General features: G+C 40.3%; 1 long non-coding RNA gene across 1 annotated transcript in view; it reads right to left on the bottom strand.

The window, feature by feature from the left end:
• The window catches only part of LOC138741813 (uncharacterized), a 458,841-nt gene that overhangs the window by 78,737 nt on the left and 355,444 nt on the right, over positions 1-24,660 (bottom strand). The gene's annotated exons all lie outside the window — the stretch shown is intronic.

Below are 24,660 nucleotides of genomic sequence, written 5' to 3'. Positions count from 1 at the left end.
TAACAAAAATAGATTTTAACTTTGTTTTCTTATAATTTGTAGCATTTTGCTGCATGAAGTAATTGGCCAGTGTATTCTTTCTCAAAGAAAAACAATATTTTCAAATAATCTATTTGTGGTAAAATACTTCATAACATTTCAACAACATGAGAAATGGATGGAACAAATACTCGCCTTTGGACAAAACACAATGTACAATTGCAAGTTGCATAATTAATTTTTGAAAGTCAACTTCATCTTCAATGCAGAAATGCCATGGAAAAAAGCCAACTCAAGTTGACCACCATTTTAAAATTATTCTGTGCTTGTTTTGAATAATGATCAAATAATTCAAATACACACTTAAGGACTTATGAACAAGAGCTTTGATGAGCTTACAACCAGTTGAGATAATTGGTTTAGGTCATTATGGTGTAATATGCTAACTGAGAACACCCACAAATACAGAACTTGTGATTGTAAATATTCTAGTTCAGTGGGCGAGAAGCAGTTGGAAACAATAGGTCTACCAGAACAATTGTCGATCTTCGGTAGGAGATGAGACACAGGCAGAGTGGGGCTGTGAAACAATGAGGCTAGAAGTTGTGGGAGGGGATAACCAGAAGTGATGAGGTCAGTGATGGTTCCTGAGAAAGTGACTTATTTTTGCTAGGATCCTGTTCAAGGGGTGAGGAAATGTCTGAGCACTGTCATCTGGCCTTGGCTATACCAGTTTGGTAGGAGAAAGTGCATACTAGCGAAGCGCTATAGAGCTCTTTGGCATTGTTTTCCTCCCTGCTTTTAACCTCTCTCATCACCTTCCTATCCATTCTACCAGCTATGCCAGTCTTCAGTTTCAAATTCTGTTTCTAGTTTAGATCCTGGTTTCAGAATTGGACCCATTCCTATCATGCACTTGACACTTTGCCTGCCTAAACAATTGCCCTCATTCCCATTGTTCAAATCCTGGGCGGCACCAATATGTGAGCATCAATGCTCCTGCAGCAGAGACTGGTCTCTAATCATCCTGATACCCCATGTGGAGGCTGTTGTACAATTGCCACCACACCAGAAGAAACCATCCACTCTGCAATCTGAAGTTCAAGTCCTGGAATGTCAAACCATCATAGGCCAATCCAGCTCTGACAAGTGGAAAAATCACTCAGCGAGAGTAGCATGGGATGCCATATGCTTTGACATCAACACTGCATCCCTAAGTGAGACAAACAGGCAAAAGTTTGCTAGTTTTAAAAATGCCATTATGAGTCCACCTGTTTTAACTGAACTTCATCCTGTAATATCATCCTTTGCACTTTGGTTTTATTTTGCACCAGCTGCTCTAAGTACGTCTGGGTTGACTTTGCTGGATAGTACAAAAAAAAAGATTTTCCACCGATTCTTGTTGCATGGACCATCGCCATTAACATAATGATTAGCACAATGTGGTTACGGCACCAGTGACACAGGTCCAAATTCAGCATTGTCCGTAAGGAGTTTGTACATTTTTCCTGCATCAACGTGGGTTTCCTTTGGTTGGTTTAGATTCCTCCCACCCTTCACAAACATATGGGGGTTGTAGGCCAATTGGGTGAAATTGGGCAGCACGGACTAGTGGGCCAGAAAGGCCTGTTACCATGCTGCATGTCTAAATTTTAAGAAAAATGTGAGTATTTAGTGAAGCTGACACCATCTCATTGTAGTGGCATGTTTCCGACTCTAGGTGATGTCATGACTCAGGCTGTCATTGCACCAATCAACCTGCCTTTCAATTGACTTTCAGAAGCATTTTCTGTGAAGATTTGAAGGCAGGTTTTCTATATAATTTACTAGGAATCCCTTATATGCATTAAGTCAATGTCCAATTTCAACCCCATTCCTTGAAGGTGGGGGTTATTGACATTGCCCCCACCTTTCTTGCCTGACCAAAGTGGGTTGCACGATCATACTTCAGCTGAAGGTACCTGGTCTCTTGACTACCAACCATCTCCAACATCCCCAACGCCTGCATCCTTCATCCCCCAAGGGTCCTTTCCGCTCACTGGTAGCTCTGCTTGGCAAATTAACTTCCACCAAAATTTTAATGAATATTCTGCATTAAATTTCAAACATTGCTTTCTCTGCCCCAGTGCACCCAAGTACTGAAGATGTACTTAGTTTGCTTGGCTGCCATTTTATTTCAATATAAGTAATAACACAGCTGCTCTGCTGAAGCACCTTTTGTTTGCTGTAGCATTAATCATGCCTCAGGAAATTGAAAAGCTTGTGTTTTAAATTGAAACAGTGTAATTTCTTTTCAGGTATTCTTGATTTTTTATCAATCAAACAAAAAGAATCTTGTGTATTATTGTGAATTTGGTTAAACCAAATACATGCTTAGATGTAACATTTACAGAATCTGCTGTATCATGAAACATCCCCATATGTTCTACAGATTTTCATATCAACTTCTTCAGCTCCACTCTGTGTTCTTTCTGACACTGGAACTGATTTTCTCCATTTCCAATTAGCATTTAGCATGCTCTCTTTTATTCCAACTTGTGCTTCTATAAAGACACTGAAATAAAAATAGATACACTCTCTGAACCTTGTATTTGTCAATAGTTTGGTCAATATTGAATATTCTTCCATACCTATTTCTACTTTTACACTGTGTATTTCAAAGAGAAAGCTACACCCAGGACATTGCAACCAAGGAAAAGCAATATGAGGTCAATTGGAATCCATCAGTGCTGGCCGACTATTGTTGGACTCTGACACAAGAGGCATCAGATGCTGAGTACAAAAAAAATCAGCAGATAAAGAAATTTAGGTCAATTGAACGGACACAATGTGAAGCATCATAATGCGATTAAAGATGCTAAATTCAATAAAAGTTACTTCAATGTTTCTCCAACTTCTGACATTATCTTTGTCTATCATAAACATCAGTTTTTCTTCTGGAAGCAAACCTTTTGAAAAAAAAAAATGTCGTCCAGTGTAATGTGTCAGTCCACCAGCTGGACAGATCTACCAGGAGTGTTAGGCTGATGCATAAGGTCACAGGGAAGGCACTCAAAGGCCACATAGCCCTTGCAGAAACAAAGATGGGACTTTCACCTGTTATCTCCAACCCCACCTTCCTTTCATATGATTCCTTAACCTTCCCCATTAAAATCCACTTGATTGACACATTGAGGGCAGAAAGAGCAGTGTTCATCACCAAGTCTGGATCAATAGCAACATCACTGACCATGTAGATAAGACAAGATGATTACAACTAATACATAGATATTAGTGGATAACACAAAATGAAGTCATCCTCCCAATGCCTGACAATGCAGGTTTGGAGAAATCACTCCACATTCCTACTTTCACAGTGGGACAGAGGTTCAAAGGCTCCTTTTATTGTTACCTAATTATACATTAGAAACATAATATGCATGATAAAACAACTTCTATCCACCATCAGGCAAACAAAGAGTTGCCATGTCAATAGAAGAAAGAGAAGCAAAAGAGAGTCCCTTCAGAGACACTGAGTGTCCGTGGATTCGTGTCAAATGGTCCTGCGGCCTCTGCAGCTGTAAAGAGTCCAGTTCAAACCATTGGCAACTAGAGCTCCAGATCCAAACCTACAACACCAATCAGGAAGCTTTCAATGCCAGAGGCCCTTCGAGAGACCTTTTTGTCTTCAGCTCCCTCTCAAATCCGGAGAGGATTTGAAGCATTATGATGCTTCACATTGTGTCCGTTCAATTGACCTAAATTTCTTTATCTGCTGATTTTTTTTTGTACTCAGCATCTGATGCCTCTTGTGTCAGAGTCCAACAATAGTCGGCCAGCACTGATGGATTCCAATTGACCTCATATTGCTTTTCCTTGGTTGCAATGTCCTGGGTGTAGCTTTCTCTTTGAAATACACAGTGTAAAAGTAGAAACAGGTATGGAAGAATATTCAATATTGACCAAACTATTGACAAATACAAGGTTCAGAGAGTGTATCTATTTTTATTTCAGTGTCTTTATAGAAGCACAAGTTGGAATAAAAGAGAGCATGCTAAATGCTAATTGGAAATGGAGAAAATCAGTTCCAGTGTCAGAAAGAACACAGAGTGGAGCTGAAGAAGTTGATATGAAAATCTGTAGAACATATGGGGATGTTTCATGATACAGCAGATTCTGTAAATGTTACATCTAAGCATGTATTTGGTTTAAATGTTCCGACACCTGGTTCTCATGAACTAGTCTCCAGCCCACATCTTGTGTGAGTCCTTCGATCACGCTGTCAACTGCTCACAGCCTGTGTGGATTCTTCAGCCGCTGAGCCCCTCTCTGGTCTGCTGACATGATCACAGTTCTGTAGGGTTGTCTCCTATGCTTCTCCTTCTGAATGCACGTTGCTCTCCCCATTTCTGGAGTCCTGTGCTTGTCTGCTGCTCCCCTGAAGTCTGCAGGCCCCTTATGTATGCTGCCCAGCACAAAGGCCCATGGTTGCATGATTTTAAAAATAAACACATCCTGCTCCTTTAACTGGTCATTTAAAGCCTGTATAAAGCCATTAGCATCAGGACTGGGCAGTAGAACCCTGTGAAGCAGCATCATGTCTCTGCTCCCTGCTCTCCCGTGTCCATACCGGCTTCAGAACTACCATTACAGCAGTTCCACCATTTTTTTAATGCTGTACTGTTCAATCACAATCTAAAGTGAAATGGCAAGTCAAAGCTACACATCCAAGGGAAATATGGATCGTCTTTCACCACCATTTGCAATACAGGGCAGAACATCCATTACTCTGTCACCATGGTCAAGCATGGCGACCAAACCGGTTCAATTATTGTCGGTGCAGACAGTACCAATCATGTCCAACAATAAAGTGTCAAATTCTGGGCTATAAAAAAATACAGTGCTCCAATGTGGATTGTTTATGCAAATATGTGCAAATGAATCACATGTAAGTGGCGTGATGTAGAATCAGAGGTATAAGGAACAGAGATGGGCACTGCAGCCCATCATATCCATGTCAAGTCAAGTTTATTATCAGCTGATTGTACAAGTACAACCCAAAGAAACAGGGTTCTCCAGCCCTTGGTACAAAACATGCAGATACACAACTAGGCATAACACACATACAAACAATAGATATGCAGGACATGCATTTTATTTATGCAATTAAATAAATAAGTATTGTTTTGTATATATGAGAGTCTCGGGTGGTTTGTCTGAGCAGTTCCCTCGGTCACCCATTACAACTATCTATTATTTGGTGACACAAGATCCATAGTTTTCTATGCCCTTGCTATTCCCATTCCTCTGTATATTAAGTGATACCAGATTGAATGCATTACATTAAGGTTCATTAGCCTTGCCACATCTAGTTGCAATTGTGTTGGACAACAAGCCATCCAAAAGTAGGCAATGTTCCATAAATATTCCCAGCATTTATTTGGAAAATTAATTATCACCATTTTCACTGAGCAGATTGTCCACACTGGCCTCCTGCAGATATCCCCACATCACAGGACTTGGTAGCATTGAAGACAACTAATTGCAATTCACAAATATGCCGGAGTTACAGCAGGAGATGTAGCATCCACACAAAATGAAGGGTGATCAACATTTCAGCCCTTTCACCTATGTCAGATATTGTATATTTTTGTAGAAATAAGTTTGTCTATTGGATTCAGATACAGCACTGATCTTGAGTTTCAACAGTTTCACAAATGTTGTGCTGAAGACATCCTCCAGAATTAAACGTCTAAAGGTGACCTTTTCCAGTCTAGTGTCGGCATCTAGCTGATAATGCAGAAAAATCACATATAGCCCAGATAATATAAAGCAGCATAGATCTAATTTGTTTATTAGTTTCCATCTGCCCTCTTACAGACATCAAAATCAAAATGGATAGATTTGTTGATGGTGCAATCAAATATCCTTTTCTCAATAATACCTAGCTTTTAGATGCTTTGATATTTCACTGGGATGGATACACTCCAGCCTTATCTGTAAACTTGATTAAAAGGTGGTGAAAACAGCCAAGTTTTATTTATATATATTATTTAAAATTATATAAATGCTACATTTAGACATACAGCATGGTAGCAGGCTATTTTGGCCCATGAGTCGGTGCTGTCCAATTATACCCAATTAACCTACATCCCCAGTACGTTTTGAGCAGTGGGAGGAAACTGGAGCCCCTGGGGAAAACCCAGACATACACTGGGAGAATGTTAAACTCCTTACAGACAGCGCAGGATTCGAACCCTTGTTCCAAAACTTACTGCTGTAAATGCATGGTGTTAACAGCTACAGCAACCATGCCGCCCTAAATTTAAATTTATATATTTATGTTTAGATGCGATTACTGTATATTTCCGCATACACGTCACCCCCCCACCCCCCCTTGAAAAGCCTTATTTTAAGGGTTTTATGGTATATCCGGTATATAGGTTGACTCAATTTTTCTAGCTGCCTGAGGTGACCCGTTGACTGGCGTATAAATTGACCCCCAAAGCTTGTGAGGCCCAGGGTAGGCCGTTGATCAGCTTATACGTTGACACCCATAAATCACACGGATTGATCTGCTGGCTGTTGGATGGAGGTGATTACTATCAGGGAGGGTCCATCGACACAACGCAACTCATGACAAAAATGTGAAGCGAGCTTTAAGATGAAAGTGATAGAAATGGCCAAGAAAACCAACAACTGTGCTGCTGCAAGAAAATTTGATGGGCATGAGCAGTTGGTAACAGATTGAAAGAAGAAAGATGAAACTTTAAGAAACATACCAAAAAGGCAATGTTCTTTGAGAAAAGGAATTACTCTTTGGCCAGAGTTGGAAAATCGTGTTGCAGAATAGGTATGTGAACAGAGGCAAGATCACTATATAGTCACCCAAAATAAAATAAGAACATTTGGGTTGCAGTGGGCCAAGTTACACCCAGACCTCAATGATGATTTTGAGGCTGGTGCAATTGTTTCATGAACAGGAAAAATCTGGTATTATGCCAAAAAACAAAAATTGCACAGAAACAACCTCAACAAATTTGTACGTTTTCACCAGTTTATTATACGTAACCAGCAGAAACACCAGTTTGTATTGGCAAATATTGGAAACATGGACAAAGCCCCCATGAATTCCGACATGATAGGCAATAGAACAGTGGAACGGAAAGATGTTAAAACTGTGCAAACCAGAAGTACAGGCCTTAAAAGGGCCAGGTTTACTGTCGTTTTATCGTGCAGAGCCAATGAGATGAAGTTAAGACCCCTGGTAATCTTCAAACATAAAATTAAACCGAAAATGGAATTCCCTGCAGGTATTTTTGTACATTTTCATGAAAAAGGATGGATGGATGAAAATGGTGTAAAACTATGGATAGACAATGTGTGGAACAGGTGGCTGGGTGGTTTACGCAAAGAATGGAGTTTGCTGGTCTGGGATATGTTTCAAAGCCACTTAACTGAAAACACTAAAGTAGATTAGCACTACATAATACTTATATGGCAGATATCCCGGGTGGTTTGACGTCTATATTGCAACATCTTGATGTCTGCTTGAACAAGCCATCCAAAGACCATGTGTGCGAGGAATGGAATACATGGGTGTCAAGTGTAGAGAAGTCATTTACAAAAGTCAGGGCAATGTGTGCTGCATCACTTGATGGGCTGTACAACTTCATGCTCAAGGCATGGAACAAAGTTAAAGTAGAGACTATGATAAAAACGTTTAAAAAGTGAGGTATTTCTTGTGCATTTGATGGCACGGAAGATGATTTATTGTGGGACACTGATGACAAAGCTGAAACCACCGCATCACATACGGACTGAGACCCATATGTGCTTCAGACGATGGCGTGAGTGATCTTGAGGGTTCTAAATGTGTTGTTGTCATTGGAAAATGATAGCAATTTTGAAGGGTGCTAATTGTGTTATTGTTTTCAATAAAAATCTCAATGAAAACCTATTGCAGTCATGTTTTTTTGATTTTCAAGGATCGACTTATATGCTGGATCAGCGTGGATTGGATTTTGAGCTGAATTCAAGGTCTCAAAAGTATATCTGGCGTACAAGTTGACCCCCATTTTTTGAGATTTTTTTTATTTCAGGACTAAACTTATATCCTGAAAAATACAGTACTGTGTGTGTGTGTGGTGTGTGTGTGTGTGTGGTGTGTGTGTGTGTGTGTGTGTGGTGTGTGTGTGTGTGTGTGTGTGGTGTGTGTGTGTGTGTGTGGTGTGTGTGTGTGTGTGTGGTGTGTGTGTGTGTGTGGTGTGTGTGTGTGTGTGTGGTGTGTGTGTGTGTGTGTGTGTGTGTGTGTGTGTGTGTGTGTGTGTGTGTGTGTGTGTGTGTGCACGCGCGCCAGAGAAATGCTATTTCATCAGGTTGTGTATGTGCAGTCAGATGATAATGAAGTTCTATATATTATATATATATATCTATATCGATATAGATATAGATATATATTATATATTATATATTATATATAGATATAGATATATATATCTATATCTATATCGATATAGATATAGATATATATCTATATCTATATATAGATATATATATATTATATATTTTATATATATATATTATTCAGCATTTGGCTGAATGACGACAAGAAATCCTCTGCAAAACAAGTTAAATTTCATGAGGATTAGAGCTCATTCATCTCAGCCTAAGGATATCACTCTCTGAGTTCCATACTCAGCTGATAAATCAGTGACCTTACCAGCAACAAAATTTGGGATTGGGAATGTTTACACAGAGTTCACCTCCATTCACATCTTCTCAGTGCATGCCAACCCATAGCAGGATCTAGGTTCATACGTGGAAAATAACACAAGCAAGTGCCTCCAGGAAATGTTCCTAATGTTTAATTTTCAGTTCAAACTTCTCACAAGCGCAATTATGGGATTATTACTGGCCAACAAAATAAATACAAATTCTACGACGATGGAAACCAGAAGTACAGTTCAGAAACAGATTCTCTGCAGTTAGCAAAGCTTCCTGCTATTCCTAAAACCCTTTCCATAACTCATAAAGCATGTCAGGCATGAATGAATACTGTCCACTTTCAGAATGAGAGGAACACTGTTAATACAGCCCACACACCACCCTCAGGCACTCTGTAGTTGCAGAGAGCCCTGGCAATGAGATGCACTGGAGATATTCACCATTTTGCTTTCAACTTCTCCCAAAATTGCATCTTTTGCCACATGAGCCACGCCATCTTTCAAATTTTTTTCTGCATCACAAATCATCTTGACTTGGAGAAATATAATTTTCCTTGGACTTAAATACTGGGACTCTTTATTAAAGTGTTTCAGGAATGAATTTCACCATTATCTTGAGGGAGATAATGCGAGGTCAATAATAAATGATGATTTTTTTTTACTCATGATGACTCCATTCTGGTTATGAAAAAAAATCTCATATCTAGCTTGATACAGACACTGGAAGTGGCTCCACCACATCCAAGATGTTATTTTAATCTCGTTATTGGTGATCAAATAAGCAGCTCAATGACCTTTACTCCCTTTTGATGCAACACCACACTGTTCAGTGTGTCCTGAACTACCTGAACCACTGTCCCTCCTCCTGCAGCATTCAAACTCATTAGGAGGTGCCACAGTGAACTTCTAGAAGTCTTTTTCTGACCCTGTGTCATATTCTCCAGGGGTTTATTGTAGGGACCATTAGTTCAAACACATCTCATACAGCTCTGAGACACATCATATTTGTTTTATATAGACTACAATTTCATTTTATATCAAATGACAATGGCTGTGTCAAATACAGAACTCATTTCTATGATGAAGTAGAAGAGGATGAAAACCATCCATTTCTTCTCCCACTGAAAACTATAGTTTAACGCTGAGCCTGTTAAAATTAGTCCACCTGTCTGAAAGCAATTTTGTGACAATCTTGGACTCCCATTATTAGACAGCAGAAGTGCACCCTGCACAGACTGAAAATCATATTTGCTGCCTTCATTCTATTTCTGATATCCTAATCTATCAACAGAAGTGTTGGCAGGTAGGAATGCCAGCTCTTCAATAAAGCAAATTATACCAGATTGCTAAACTCTGGAACTGGCTTGGTATTCAATACCTTGCATTGACAAGCCACTTTTAATGACATTATATATCACATTCCAGTTTTTTTTCTCATTTTTCTTCACTTCTGGCATTTGGCTGAAGGATACATTATCATAAAAAATGGAAGGAATGAAAAAGGACTAAAGTAGCAGGGGGAAACTCCTGCTGGCTTGTGTCTAACAACATGCTGAATACAACTTCACTGCAATGCCAGCCTTTATTGGCACTGCTCTTCAAGACTCTTCCTACCTCTTTCAACCAGTGTAATTAATGCATCTCTTGGAAAAAAAGAGATTTTAGCAACAATTCTCACAATGCAAAATGTTGCAGACAACTTTATAATTGGTAAAACTGCTGCAAGGAAAAAAAAAACTCTCATCCAGCAACGAATTAACTTCAAGATTCCTAAAATTGCCTTCTGCCTGCTGAAAAGGCAAAGAGCCACCATGAGTGCTGCCCTGCACCCCTTAGATATGAGAGAAAGAGAAGCAAAAGAAGTTCCTTCAGAGTCACTGACCGTCCGTGGATTCAGCTCCCACACCCTCTCCAGTTGCACAGTCACCTGTTCGATCCATCAGCAACCCAAGCTTCAGATCCAAACCTCCCACATGATTGGGCTACCTTCAGCATCCGAGCCCCTTCGGGATCCTTTCTTGCTCACACTACTCTGTCGAATTCCAGCTCTGATCCCTTATTCACATGAGCCAGTCTCAGGCAGCCTGCACGACCGCACGTTGCTAGCATCCTATGAGGTTCCTGCAGTGGCTGAGTCCCTTGCTGGTCTGCTGCCATGGTCACCATCCTGTAGGGTCATCTCTTCTGCTTCTTCTTCTCAACCTGGGTAAGGGGGGACCCCCCCATTTCTGATGCCCTGTGCCAGTCTGTTGCTTACCCTGAGTCTACAACCCCTCATGGCAGTTGGCTTAAGTATAGTCTGATAGGATACAGAGCACATTCTTAGGCACCTCCTTTTGTTTATATATACTGTTGTTTGGTGATGTGATCCAGGGAAATGTGATTAGTTTCATATAGAACATTCTTACCCTGATTCTGCAAAGATCTTGTCAAATGACAAACATTTGACTAATCAAAGCTGGGAAGATCGAAACCATTGGTAAGTAGACAGAAATATTTGTGCAAATTAGTATGGACAATTACCAATTCCTAAAATCAGAGAGAGACTAATAACCTGTGCATGGTACAGTACTACAGTAAACCAAATAGTGGAGGGTACAGTCAGGGGTGTATCTATGGAAAATATCGCCTATGCCAGGGGTGGCCCACCTTTTCATAAATGGTGACAAGGAGGCCTTGGTGGCCGTCATATTGGCTTTGGGCTTTTAATAAGTTGAGAGCAAATGGGAAGACAAATCCGAGAAGAAAGAAGTGTGTGTTCTTTGAATGTTGAGGGGATGGGACTGGCTGGGGGGTGGGGTGGGGTGGTAGGTGGTGCTGGCCAGGGGGGTGGGGATGGCACTATGGGGGGGGGGGTAGAAATAGGACTCTGTCTAGGCGAATATATGCAGAATATAGAGATAGGTCTAGTAAATAACAGTGCAAACAGCAATTATTTTTACCAATAAGGCATCCGTTTAAGAGCTTGAAACAGTAGGAAAGAAAATGTCCTTGAATCTGGAGAGAGAAGTGATGAAGGAAATAATAAAAGATCTTGGAGGGAACAACCTTCAGCTTGGTTTTGCAGTGATTTCCAATCTAGCTATGCAATGTTTTGGAAGTGAGTGTCTGTGACAGTTTTACAATATTGAGCCAATTTAATTTGAAAGCTTGGAAAATGTCTAAATAAAGCACAAATGGCACCCTTCTCCTGCATAGTTCCAACTTCTTAAAAAGAGTTGACCTTGGCATCTTTAGGTCTCTATACGAAGAGAAAAAAAAGACATATATTTCTAGACATACTTCATCTCTGTGTACCAGGAAGACGAGGATAAAGCATCATTAACATCAAGGAGAAAGAATGTTAAGCACTTGAAACACAGAGAGGACAATTTAAGGGCATTAGAAGTGCTTGTACACAGATTCTGGGGAGGGAGATAAAATGATTAAGATGAAGTATGCGAGACTTTATTGGTGAGGTAAAGAATACAAAAGCAAGGAGATTATCCCAAACTTTATAACACTCTAGTTAGGCCACAACAATCCACTGCTTTCATCACACTGCAAGGAAGGTTTGATAGCACTGTCAGGGGTCCAGAGATTTACAAAGATACGATGAGGGCTAGAGAATTATAGACAAGACAATGGAGTGTATCTTTAGGGACAAGAGAAACTGAGGGGAGATTGAATTGAGGCCAAGATAGGTTGAACAGGAAGGATTTATTTCCATTGGCAGAGAGAGACCAATAACTATGGAAACACAGATAAAGCTACTTGGTAGGAATGAGGATGTAATTGAGACACATATTTACAAAAGTATCTAAAATTGAGGGTTTGTTGGAATGGTGGAGACAGAAACTCTCAGTATGTTTAAAAGCTACCATGGTGAGCAAATGCTCACTAAAAGGATAAAATTGAAAATGAAAATTACTGCAATTTAACCATTTTCTGATAAGTATGGACATGATGATCCAAAGGCCCACCATCTCTGCCATACCATTCTCTGATGTCAGGAATGCAAAGTAACACGTACTGTCTATTTGTGCAAAAAGGAGAAATAATATCACAAACCTGCTGAGATTATATTTTCATACATTCAAAATAAGTCAAGGGTGTTCAACCAGCTCTACAGCAAACAAAATAAAAATTCATCAATGTTTCATTTTTACAACAATCTATGTAGATCTTCACTGAGTGATTGCACCAATGTTGGGATATTACAGATGCAATCTTGATTAAAGAAAATGACAAGGATACCTCAGATTCCTGAATGCAATTCTTCATAATTTACTCATGATTTTTTTTTGTGATGAGTTGTTTCAAATCAGATACAAACTGTGCTTAAATTTCTGTGGTCCTTTGCAAATTACATTGGGTCAAATCAAGTACATTTTATTTGTGTGTAGCTGATTGAATCTCCTTCATATTAAACTGATACATTAGAACCACCAGCAAACCTAAAGAACATGACGTGTTTTGTCACCAAGCACCAGCTCTGTGATGCACTAATATTTCCCGTTTAGAGATGGCTACAGTCTGAAGTGGCAAATAGGATACTAAACTCAAACATATTTGCACTGCAGTGCGCTGGAAAGAACACAATTTGTGTTGAGAATGTCTATAACGTCCGAGAGTGAAGCTTGTTGACTTTTTTTTTGGGACTCACAAATTCAAAGGGATCTTAAGAGAAAATGAATCTACACTCATCAGTTTGAGCAAGCTTATTAATCAAATGGGATGAAAGTCAATTTTAAAACTGTAATGTAATTTTTAAAATGGGTTTTCTGTGAGGCTCATCTACTTTCCAATGACAGCATAACATACTTCAGTGCTGACCTGTACTGGCTGTTCAACAAGTGCTGTGTGGAGGGCAGTGGGATACTCATTCATTTCCATGACATATCTATCTTAAATTCTATAACCTCCAGTCACCAACAAGTAGTTCAATGGATTTGCCAATAAAATGCATTTCAAATTAAGGTGAATCAGATACTTAAATTTTTAAAACTTAATTACTGTTGGTGGTGATGAACTATTTAAAATATTAATCTTCTTTATGACTTTTCAAACTTTACAAAGCAATATGTGAAGAATTAAATGAGAATGTTATATTGTCAGAAAATGGAACTCAGTGGGTCAGGCAGAATCCAAGGAAAGCAATAGACAGTCCAGTCTTCACTCCGAAAGCCCTTCATTGGGCCAAAAATGTCAACTCTCAGATGCTATGTGTTTAAAAAAAATGCCCTGCACATCTCTTTTAAACTCTCCCTCCCCCAAACTTAAATGTATGTCCTGTGGTATTTGAGATTTTTACCCTGGGGGGAAAAAAGATTCTGACTGTCAACCCTCTCTCTGCTTCTTGTAATTTTATAATCTTTGAGCAGCCGCCATTTTCTTGCTTAGGGATTTGATATGGTTTGTAGGTAGTTCAATTGGTAGAAAGTACATTATTTAAGAATGAATATGATTAAGACACATAACTGAATGCCATCAGATCTCCTTGGATGATTTCACCCATACTTTAAAAACCCTTGTGGAAGATAATGCTGTTGAAATAAATGATTGTCACACTTGAAATCAATTCTAAGTACTCATGCAGCATGGCAGCGCAAAAGTAAATGACTGGAACACTTGTAAGTAATGCAGTCGACCCAAAGTATGCTCCTTTTTAATCGCTTAAAACATAATCAAGTTCATTTATTTTCACCGAGTCACTAAATCTGACAATATAAAATAGACCAGTGTCTGTTAGGATCATACTGTAAAGATCTTAAGTTCGAGAGTATGTAATTTCAAAAATAATTTACAGCAAATGAACAGGCCAGCTGTTATTTATCAGTGTTCATACTCCCCCCCCCCCCACCCCAGAACAGCTTTATCCCACTTTTCTTCATCTGATCTCAGTGGGATATTCTGCCATGTATTCCTCTCTGATGTCGTTATCCACCTGCATTAAAGCAATTTGACACAAGTCCAGAAGGCAGCCTCTTCCGTAACCAAACCAACCTCCAGGCAAAATGTTTCTCTGAATTTTCTATTGAATGAGGAACTGCCTTGTGTTTTTTTTGCTTGGTCTGTTTTTAATTTCCCCACAAGTGTAAACCTTTCCAGTATTTCTGCTTGCTTAAGTCCCCTTCTACCATTCACACCATTTATCAGGTGACAAACTAGCCTTTTCATTTCTGAGGAAAAGTGAAACGTTTGTTCATTCTTCTTATGAAGAAAGAACTAGAAATATCTGGCAACACCCTTGAATCTTCTCTTGTGCCTCTGTCTCTCTGTTGTGAGCTCTGCTGTGGTGTGACAAACTAGTCTAAAATAACAATTCTGCTCTTTAGTTCTGCATCTTTAGAAATAAAATCTAAACACTGGCCCTGTTTGTAAGGAATTTGTATATTGTCCATGTATCTGTGTGGATTTCCTCTGGTCACTTCAGCTTCCCCCCCCAGTGTTCAAAATGAAATGGGTTGCAGGTCATTGAAGTGTAATTGGACAGCATGGGCATGTTGTGTTCACCAGGTTGATTTCAGGGATGAAGGGGTTAGACAGTAAGGAGAGATTGAGTCATTTGGGACTGTACTCACTGGAATTTAGAAGAATGAAAGAGATCTTATAGAAATATATAAAATTAGGTAAGCGGTCTCCACTGGTAGGGGAGACCAGAACTAGGGGACATAGCTTAAGTTTTAGGGTAATAGATTTAGGGTGGAGAGGGTGGTGAACCTGTTTGCCTCTTTAGAGCCAAAGACATGCAGCACGGAACCATTCCTCTGGCCAACACCAATGATTTTGCCCATCTTCGTCCATCCCACTTCCCAACATTAGAACATGCTCCTATGTCTTGCTTGTATAAGTGTCTGCCTAAATGCTTCTTTATCTTAGTAATTCCACTATGTCTTCTGGTACATATTCCAAATATCAACCACACCCTTAATTCTCTTGCAACAATTTGTTTCTAAATTCTTGAATGTTAAATCCTTGATTTCTCACCAAAATGTCATGTCTCTTGATCCCATTATTGAATTAATTTCTATTTCCATCTTAATCTCAGTCCAAATTACAAAATGACTTGGACTCATTGCAAGAATCTTTGATTTTTAATTTTAGGATATTATAATTTTGCTGCACAATGTTATTGCATTATTGGATGTCATCACTATGAGGGTCCAACATTTAAAGCAATTTATTTCTCTAATCAGGTTCATAATGTGACTCAAATGTCTTGCTGTTATTCAAAAGAAAAGGATTACCAGATTTAAAATGGAACACAGAACTGTAGATTTATTTAGATTTATCAGATTTATTATCAGACTACATACAGGGCGGCAGAATTACCACTAATTGGTTGTGTAAAATATAAACAGTACACAATGTAAACTCATAAACAAATAAAAGAACTGTAGACAGATAACGAAGGAAAAAAACTGACTGTACAAAACAGAGAGAACAAAGAAAATCAATGGAGTGCACGAGGAAGAGTCTTTGAATGAGTGTCTGATAGACCTTGTCACTAAGGATTCAGCTGTCATTGGAGCAGCTGTTCCTGAACCTCGCAGTACGAGTCTTGTGGCACCATTATCTCTTTCCTGGTGGCAGCAGCGAGAACAGAGCACATGCTGGGTGTTGTGATGAAGGCTGCTGTCCTCCGACGCCAGCGTTCTCTGTAGATGTACTCAGTAGTGGAGAGGGTTTTACCTGTGATGTCCTGGGTTGTGTCCACTATCTTTTGGAGAATTTTACATTCTTTGAGACAGTTGATGGGTCATTTTGCCAGTCTGCATAGGCCTTGTTCTTGATTTTAAGAACAAGGCCTATGCAGACTGGCAGAATGACCCATCATCTGTCTCAAAGATAGACAAGTTTAAACATCTGGAGTCCTAAGTACAGGCAGAACTGCGAGAAATTAGGGACAAGTGGTGGCAGGGAAAAGTTGAGCAGGAGGAATGCTATGCAGACATGGATGCCACCAGAGAGATTTTCAGCACTATGATGTCAGTTTATGGTCCTTCTAAATCAGAATGCTCCCCCTTACTGTCATCAGATGGGTCGAGCCTGATCAAAGACCAGGAAGGACTGAAAATCCACTGGGCTGAATACATTTCTAACCTAGTCAATATTCCATCCACAGATGATCGTAATGTCTTACAGCAGATCCCTCAGTCGCCAGTCCTGGATGACCAAGACCAGTCACCTACTGATGAGGTCAATAAAGCGATTTTGCAGATGAATTCAAATAAAGCAACAGGGCAGATGGGTATTCCTGTCAAGATCTACAAAGCTCTAAGCCTAAAAGCATTACAGATGTTCCAAGACATCCTAGAAGACACCTGGATCACAGAGGAGATGCCTGATGACTTCCGTGATGCCCTCATCATGGCTCTCTACAAAAATAAGGGAAGCAAATCAAACTGGGGAAACCACAGGGGTTTGTTGCAGGCAAGAGTTTTGCCCGCAACCTCTTGAACAGATGTCACTGTCTTGGAAAGGAATGTCCTGGAGGTGCAGTGCAGCTTTTGGTCAGAACGGAGTACAGTGGACATGATATTTGCCTCGAGACAAGTTCAAGAGAAGGGCATTGAGTAGAAGAAGCCTCTTTATTTGGTCTTCATTGACCTGACAAAGGCATTTGACACTAAACAAGGAGGCTCTCTGAATCAACCTGAGACGTTATGGATGCCCAAGAGAATTTGTAAAAATGATTTAGGTGGTCCAAGACAGAATGATAGGACGGGTCCTCTGCAGTGGTGAATCATCAGCTGCATTTACCATTTCTAATGGGATGAACCAGGGCTGTGTACAAGCCCCAGTTTTGTTCAATCTGTTTTTCACTTGCATGTTGTCATGTGCTGTCCAAGGTCTGGAGGATGGAGTGTACATCAGGTACCAACCGGCCAGCTTTCTGACCTTCACCACTTAAACACACAGTCGAAGTGCCTCTACACAGTCATTCAAGGAACACTTTTTGCTAAAGACTGTGCACTCTTAGGGCACAAAGATAGTGATCTACAGTTAATGCTGAACAAATTCTCAGATGCTGCTACTCTTTGGCCTGAACAAGACTGACGTACTCCAACAGTCCGTATCAAACACCAACACCATAGAACCAAAAATCACTGTTAATGACAGCCAGCTAAAAATCGTAAACAGCTTCAAATATTTGGGGAACATCATCTCAAGTGATGGGTCTTTGGACAAAGAGATCAACTCCAGGATCAGCAAGGCCAGCCAGATTCTGGGGATGCTGCGTACCAGAGTGCCCAATCAACACTTCTTCATCTCCAAAAAGCTGCAAGTCTACAGAGCTGTGGTCATCCTTTCTCTCCTATATGGATGTGAGACCTGGACTCTGTACTGACATCGCATCAAACAACTAGAGGAATTCCACATGTGTGCCATCCGTTCCATCCTTGGCATCCATTGGCAAGACTGGAGGTTTTTGATCATGCAAAGTCCATCAGCATTGAGTCCCTTATCATCAAAGCCCAGATACAATGGAGTGGGACATGTCATCAGAATGGACAACCATCAATATGCCTCACCAGCTACTCTATAGTGAACTGAAGACCAGAAGGAGACCGTAAGGTCATTCACACAAGCACTATAAAGACACTCTGAAAGAATACCTATGCTACTGTGGCATCCATCCAAGAGAACTAGAAACTTCAGCTACTGACAGGTCCCATTGGTGAGTCCTGTGTGATGAAGCCTACATCCGTTTCAAAGACAGGAATTACTAAAAATTGGTGGAAGGCCGTGAATAGCGTCGTAGAGTAGCAGCCACAGTATTACAACAACAGACTTCAAGTGACCCATTATGCTGGAATTTGCACTTCCAGACTGGGACTGTGAAGTTACTTTCATGTCCACAGATGAACTGCACAACAACGTGTCTTCTTCGAAACGAAGGACGACCAATACACTCAGGGTATTGGTGTTCCCATATCAGACCATGATGCAGCCGGTCAGCACACTTTCCACCACACCTCTGTGCTAATTTGCCAGGGTTTCTGGTATCATATCAAATCTCCACAAACTCCTGAGGGAGTAGAGGTGCAGTACAGCACAGTACAGGACCTTTGCCCCATGATGTTAAGCCGACCCATACAAACCTGTTGAATGACATCACAAATTACCGGAAGGTCTATCATCCAAATATATGAGCATTTTTTTTAAAATCCTGTTAGAGAATTCTCTAAGATTAGTAGTTTTCAACTGCCCCCTAAATTTACATACCACTTTAAGCAATGCCTATGCCATAAGTACTTGGTGATTAGTAAGGGATTGCTTAAGGTGGTATGTGGATGGAAAAAAAAAGGTTTGAAATCCACTGTTTTAATCGTACCTAATTGACTCGTTATGTGCACGGTTTCATAACTCCAAATGAAATGGGCTAATGACAATTTTTCTCAAGCAAAATATTTCAGTAACAATTGAGTCTAGAGCAGTGGTTTTCATCCTTCCCTTCCCACTCAAGTACCACCTTAAGCAACCCTTTACTAATCACAGAGCACTTATGGCATAGGGATTGCTTAAGGTGGAATGTTGGTTTAGTGGAGAGGGCAGTATGAAAACCACCATCTTAGATGATCCCTCCCTCAGTATCCACCACTGACAGTGCCCTACATAGCATTTGGGACAAAGGCATGATTTTCCTTTTTTTTCCCCTGTGCTCCACAGTTTTAAATTTGTAATCAAACAATTCACGTGATTCAAGTGCACATTCCAGATTTTATTCAAAGTTATTTGTATACATTTTGGTTTGATCATGTAGAAATTGCAGCGCTTTTTATACATCGTTCCCTCATTTCAGGGCCCCATAATGTTTGAGACATATGGCTTCACAGTTGTTTGTGTGTACTCGGGTATATATAATTTCTTCGTTGATGCTAGTATTGCTTTAATGCATTTGATCACTTTTGGACTCTGTAGTTACAATTTTTCAACTTGACGACCAGAGCTGCACCAATGAAAGTCTCAGAAACTATTCACCAGAAGACCTCTAGCTCTAGCAGACTATTTTTTCTTCTTCTTCTTTGGCTTGGCTTCGCGGACGAAGATTTATGGAGGGGTATGTCCATGTCTGCTGCAGGCTCGTTGGTGACTGACAAGTCCGATGCGGGACAGGCAGGCATGGTTGCAGTGGTTGCAAGGGAAAATTGGTTGGTTGGGATTGGGTGTTGGGTTTTTCCTCCTTTGTCTTTTGTCAGTGAGGTGGGCTCTGCGGTCTTCTTCAAAGGAGGTTGCTGCCCGCCGAACTGTGAGGAGCCAAGATGCACGGTTGGAGGCGATATCAGCCCACTGGCGGTGCTCAATGTGGCAGGCACCAAGAGATTTCTTTAAGCAGTCCTTGTACCTCTTCTTTGGTGCACCTCTGTCTCGGTGGCCAGTGGAGAGCTCACAATAAAACACGATCTTGGGAAGGCGATGGTCCTCCATTCTGGAGATGTGACCCACCCAGCGCAGTTGGGTCTTCAGCAGCATGGATTCGATGCTTGCAGACTCAGCCAGCTCAAGTACCTCGATGTTGGTGATGAAGTCATTCGAATGAATGTTGAGGATGGAGCGGAGACAGCGCTGATGGAAGTGTTCTAGGAGCTGTAGGTGATGCCGGTAGAGGACCCATGATTCAGAGCAGAACAGGAGCGTGGGTATGACAATGGCTCTGTACACGCTGATCTTTGTGTGTTTCTTCAGTTGGATGTTTTTCCAGACTCTTTTGTGTAGTCTTCCAAAGGCGCTATTTGCCTTGGCGAGTCTGTTGTCTATCTCTTTGACGATCCTTGCATCAGATGAAATGGTGCAGCCAAGGTAGGTAAACTGGTTCACCGTTTTGAGTTCAGTGTGCCCGATGGAGACGTGGGGGTGCTGGTGGTCATGGTGGGGAGCTGGCTGATGAAGGACCTCAGCTTTCTTCAGGCTGACTTCCAGGCCAAACATTTTGGCAGTTTCCGCAAAACAGGACGTCATGCGCTGGAGAGCTGGCTCTGAATGGGCAACTAAAGCGGCATCGTCTGCAAAGAGTAGTTCACGGACAAGTTGCTCTTGTGTCTTGGTGTGAGCTTGCAGGCGCCTCAGATTGAAGAGACTGCCATCCATGCGGTACCGGATGTATACATCGTCTTCACTGTTAGCAACAAAAAGGATTCTAATTTGCCAAGAAGTATTTAAAAGAGCCTGCAGAATTCTGGAAAACAATCTTGTGGACAGATGAGACCAAGATTAACCTGTATTAGAGTGATGGAAAGAGCAAATTGTGGAGGCGTAAAGGAACTGTCAAAGATCCAAAACACATCACCTTTGCCATGTTTTGCATCTTGCAGTGTAGCCGCTGTACTTCTGTTCATGATGTCTTCTGCGGTCAGTACTGTATATATCCACATCTGCCTCCTGAAGAGTGTTTCTGATCTGTTCAGACATACATTTGAGGATTTCTCTTCATTATGATGAGAATTCTTCTGTCATCAGCAGTGGAGATCTTCCTTGGAAGACCAGACACTTTGCAATTACTGAGCTCACCAGTACGCTCTTCCTTTTAATGATGTTCCAAAAAGTTAATGGTGGTCATTCTAAAGTTTGAGCGATGTCTTTTACTCCTTTAAATTTAGACAAACAGCATGGTAGCAGGCAATTTTGGCCCAGGAGTTCATGCGGCCCAATTTACACCCAATTAACCTATATCCCTGCTATGTTTCAAACAGTTATAGGAAACTAGAGCCCTCAGGGAAAACCCACGCAGACATCGGGAGAACGTAAAAATTCCTTACAGACAGCAGGGGAAATCGAACCCTGGTCCCGATCGCTGGCACTGTAAGGGTGTGGCACTAACTGCTACGTTAACTATGTATAAAAAGTACTGCAATTTCTACATGGTCAAACCTTAAAGTGTACAAATAACTTTCATTAAAATCTGGAATGTGCACTTTAATCACATGTGAATTGATTGATTACAAATTTAAAACTGGAGCACAGGGGCAAATAAACAAAAAGAGTCTTTGCCCCAAATATTATGGAGGGCACTGTGTGTTTAAAAAGGCAATGAGACAAGAGCTATTGATGAAAGCCAGTTAAAAATGCATTAATTAAGCAGCAAGTATAATTTGCTCGATTTGTCCTCAATGAGCAGATTCATTGTTTACCAGCAAATCAACCCTTGTTCTAGCAAAACATATGCAGCAATAACCTTCCAAAATTGCACAAAAATTTCCCCTTCCGCTGAGACAAGTATCGCCTTGTAGAAAAGGAAGAGTTTCATCTCCAATTCACTTATCAATCTGCCTTGGACACAGAGCCTCATTCCTTATGCAATAAGCAAACGTGCTGGAGAAAACCAGCAGGTCACGTAGCATCTCTACAAAGTAAAGGGTAACCAAAGCAATCTACTGATGGCCATATCTTGATGAAGGGCTCACGCCTGAAACACTGGTGACCCTTCGTTGGTGCGTGACCTGCTGACTCTCTTCAGCACTACATCCCTAGCATCTGCAGACTTTCCTGTTTAACTCTGAGGTTCATTCCTTCTCTGGTTTAATGTCCTGGAATTTTGCAGTTAAAACCAAAATGTGAGTATTGACAATGCAAGGGGCCTCTTAATTCACTCAATCCACCCTTTACAACCTTCCTGATGAACCAGCAGTGTGTAATAATTGCAACCATTGTCAAATTTCTGAGAACCAATTAGAAATTTCAAGTTCAAAATGCATGATCCCAATTGGAGTACAATATAATTTTGCATGCATCAAAATACTTCCCAGCATATACTGCATTGTACATTAAAAAAAAACGGATGTAAATTGTGGGTGACCCTTTAATTGGGTACAAATTCACTGTGAAAGTATTCTCTAATGGAAATAGATATTCTTTATCTTCACCACTTCATGGAAACAAATGTGGCTGTTGCAGCAAAAAAGTGCAAGAGAAATGAAGAAATTTTGAGCCTTTCTCCATCAAGAAGAAACTCAGAAGGAGAATCAGGCTGTACAGATTCTTGTGATGGACTTGATAAGGAAGTTTAAAGTGAGGGACTGTGATTTCTAGAGGCAGAACAAAAGAACTCATTAGACTCTGTATTATAGTACTATGCAAGAAGCTTTTCTTGCACTTGATGTTAGAATGCAGACCAGCAGCCTGCAGTTCTCAGTTGAGCACGTTCACAGCTTGTGGTCAACAAGCAAAGATTGGCAAATTAAAACTCTCCTCATAGTTTTTATAAATTGGTTCAGCACAAAAGTGGTTTCTGGTATGGCTCAGAAAAATCCTTTGGGGCCACACTTAGCAGCATGAAGTGGCTAATTAGATTACAGGCAGATCTAAAGTTATTTTCCCATTGCTTTTGAGCTCAAAGGCTTGCATTTGGCTTACTGTGAAGGCAGGAGGACAAATACAAAGCACTGAAAATATTCCCACGATGACAAACACAAGAACACATGGGGATTGCAAAACCATGGCAAAAATTATTACTTTTTTGTGTTTTCTTTCATGTATTGCCAAAATTTCATTGTTTATTCGTACATAGCATACTGTAAAGTCAAAAGAAAGTTTATCAGAAAAAAAATGTTATATATGAATGTAACACCTCCTGCCGATAAGGCAACAATCAGAATTTTGAAATTATATCTCATTGCATAAAGTAAACAGACCATCTTCAGGGAAATGGTCAGCATTGAGCTTGCAGGCCTTTTTCACTGATGTCATGTTACTGGCTTCAGTGCCCTTTAAAAAAGAGTCCAGAGTGAGTTTAAGGTTACCATTTCATCTCGACACATATGCCTACATTCATAAATCTTGAACATTGCTCAGTGGCATCATCTGAAATGCCAACTGTATTGCAGTCTTGGCTTCCACTTTCAAGGCAGGCTTTGATATCAATGAAACCCATTCTTCATCCAAAACCTTCCCACATACCTTTTCTGTTTTCAAGATATTTGTTGAAGCACTGAACATTAGCACAAGCTCGATCCTGTTTAAGATGAGTACTGACAGTAAACCATAATTTTTACCACATTAACTTTTCTTTCCACCATTATTAGAGCTTATCAGAAATATTACAATTGATTATTTTTTGTGTGTAGGAGTCCTCAAGATTTTGTAAGATTCATGTTTCTGGCATTTCAGTTTGCCAATATTTGTGACTGATAAACATTATTAAGAGGTGATGAAAAATATATTAATGTGGAACAGTTCTTTCATGAATGTTTTCTGGATAGATCGATACTAGTGACACAATGGTTAAATAATGACAATTCTGCAGAACAAGGAAGGTAACTTGCCAAAGAGGTGGGAAGACATTTATTTATTCAATTACTCACAATCCTGAGTGGTTTCTGATGGAAATCCCAAAAGATTTGAGGGTTTTGATAATCACTGGCATTCTCCTCCTCTCGACTATTTGTAGTTCCTAAAAATGTCTCGTCATTTTGGATAATTACATCTCTGTGAGGGAACTAAAGAACACTACAGCATATAAACAGGCCCTTTTGGCCATCCAGAATTATTATTCTGCCTCGTCCCATTAACCTGCACGTAGACAATATTCCTCTGTGCAAAGTTCCCCTGAATTTTCCCTTTCACCTTTAACCCAAGTCCTCTCGCTCCTGCCTCACCAATTCTCAGTGGAAAAAGCAAGCTTGCCTTTAGCCCAGCTATACGCCTCATACGTTTTATAATTATGGGTGAAGCATTCAACTTTGAAACATTTCCCCCTGGTCCTGCTCTGCGACAACCTTGTTCAGCCCCCATCTTTCATCTACAATTACCAGTACGCCTTCAACATTTCAAGTCATGCCCTGGATTTAGTGATGAAAGTTTCAGTGAAGGGAGGAAAGTTTAGGGGAGACATAAGGGGCCTTTTTTTTTGTAGGTGCCTGATAGAGGCTGGAAATAATAGAGGCATTTAAGAAACTCTGAGATAGGCACATAGATGAAAGAAAAATGGAAGGTATGAGATAGGGATGGTTTAGTTTTTGTGTAGATATATATATATATATATATATATATAAGT

The sequence above is a fragment of the Narcine bancroftii genome, chromosome 8 (assembly GCF_036971445.1).
Source record: "Narcine bancroftii isolate sNarBan1 chromosome 8, sNarBan1.hap1, whole genome shotgun sequence".
NCBI lineage: Eukaryota > Metazoa > Chordata > Chondrichthyes > Torpediniformes > Narcinidae > Narcine > Narcine bancroftii.
The sequence above is the reverse complement of the archived record's forward strand: the minus strand, read 5'-3'. Positions and strand labels throughout refer to the sequence as shown.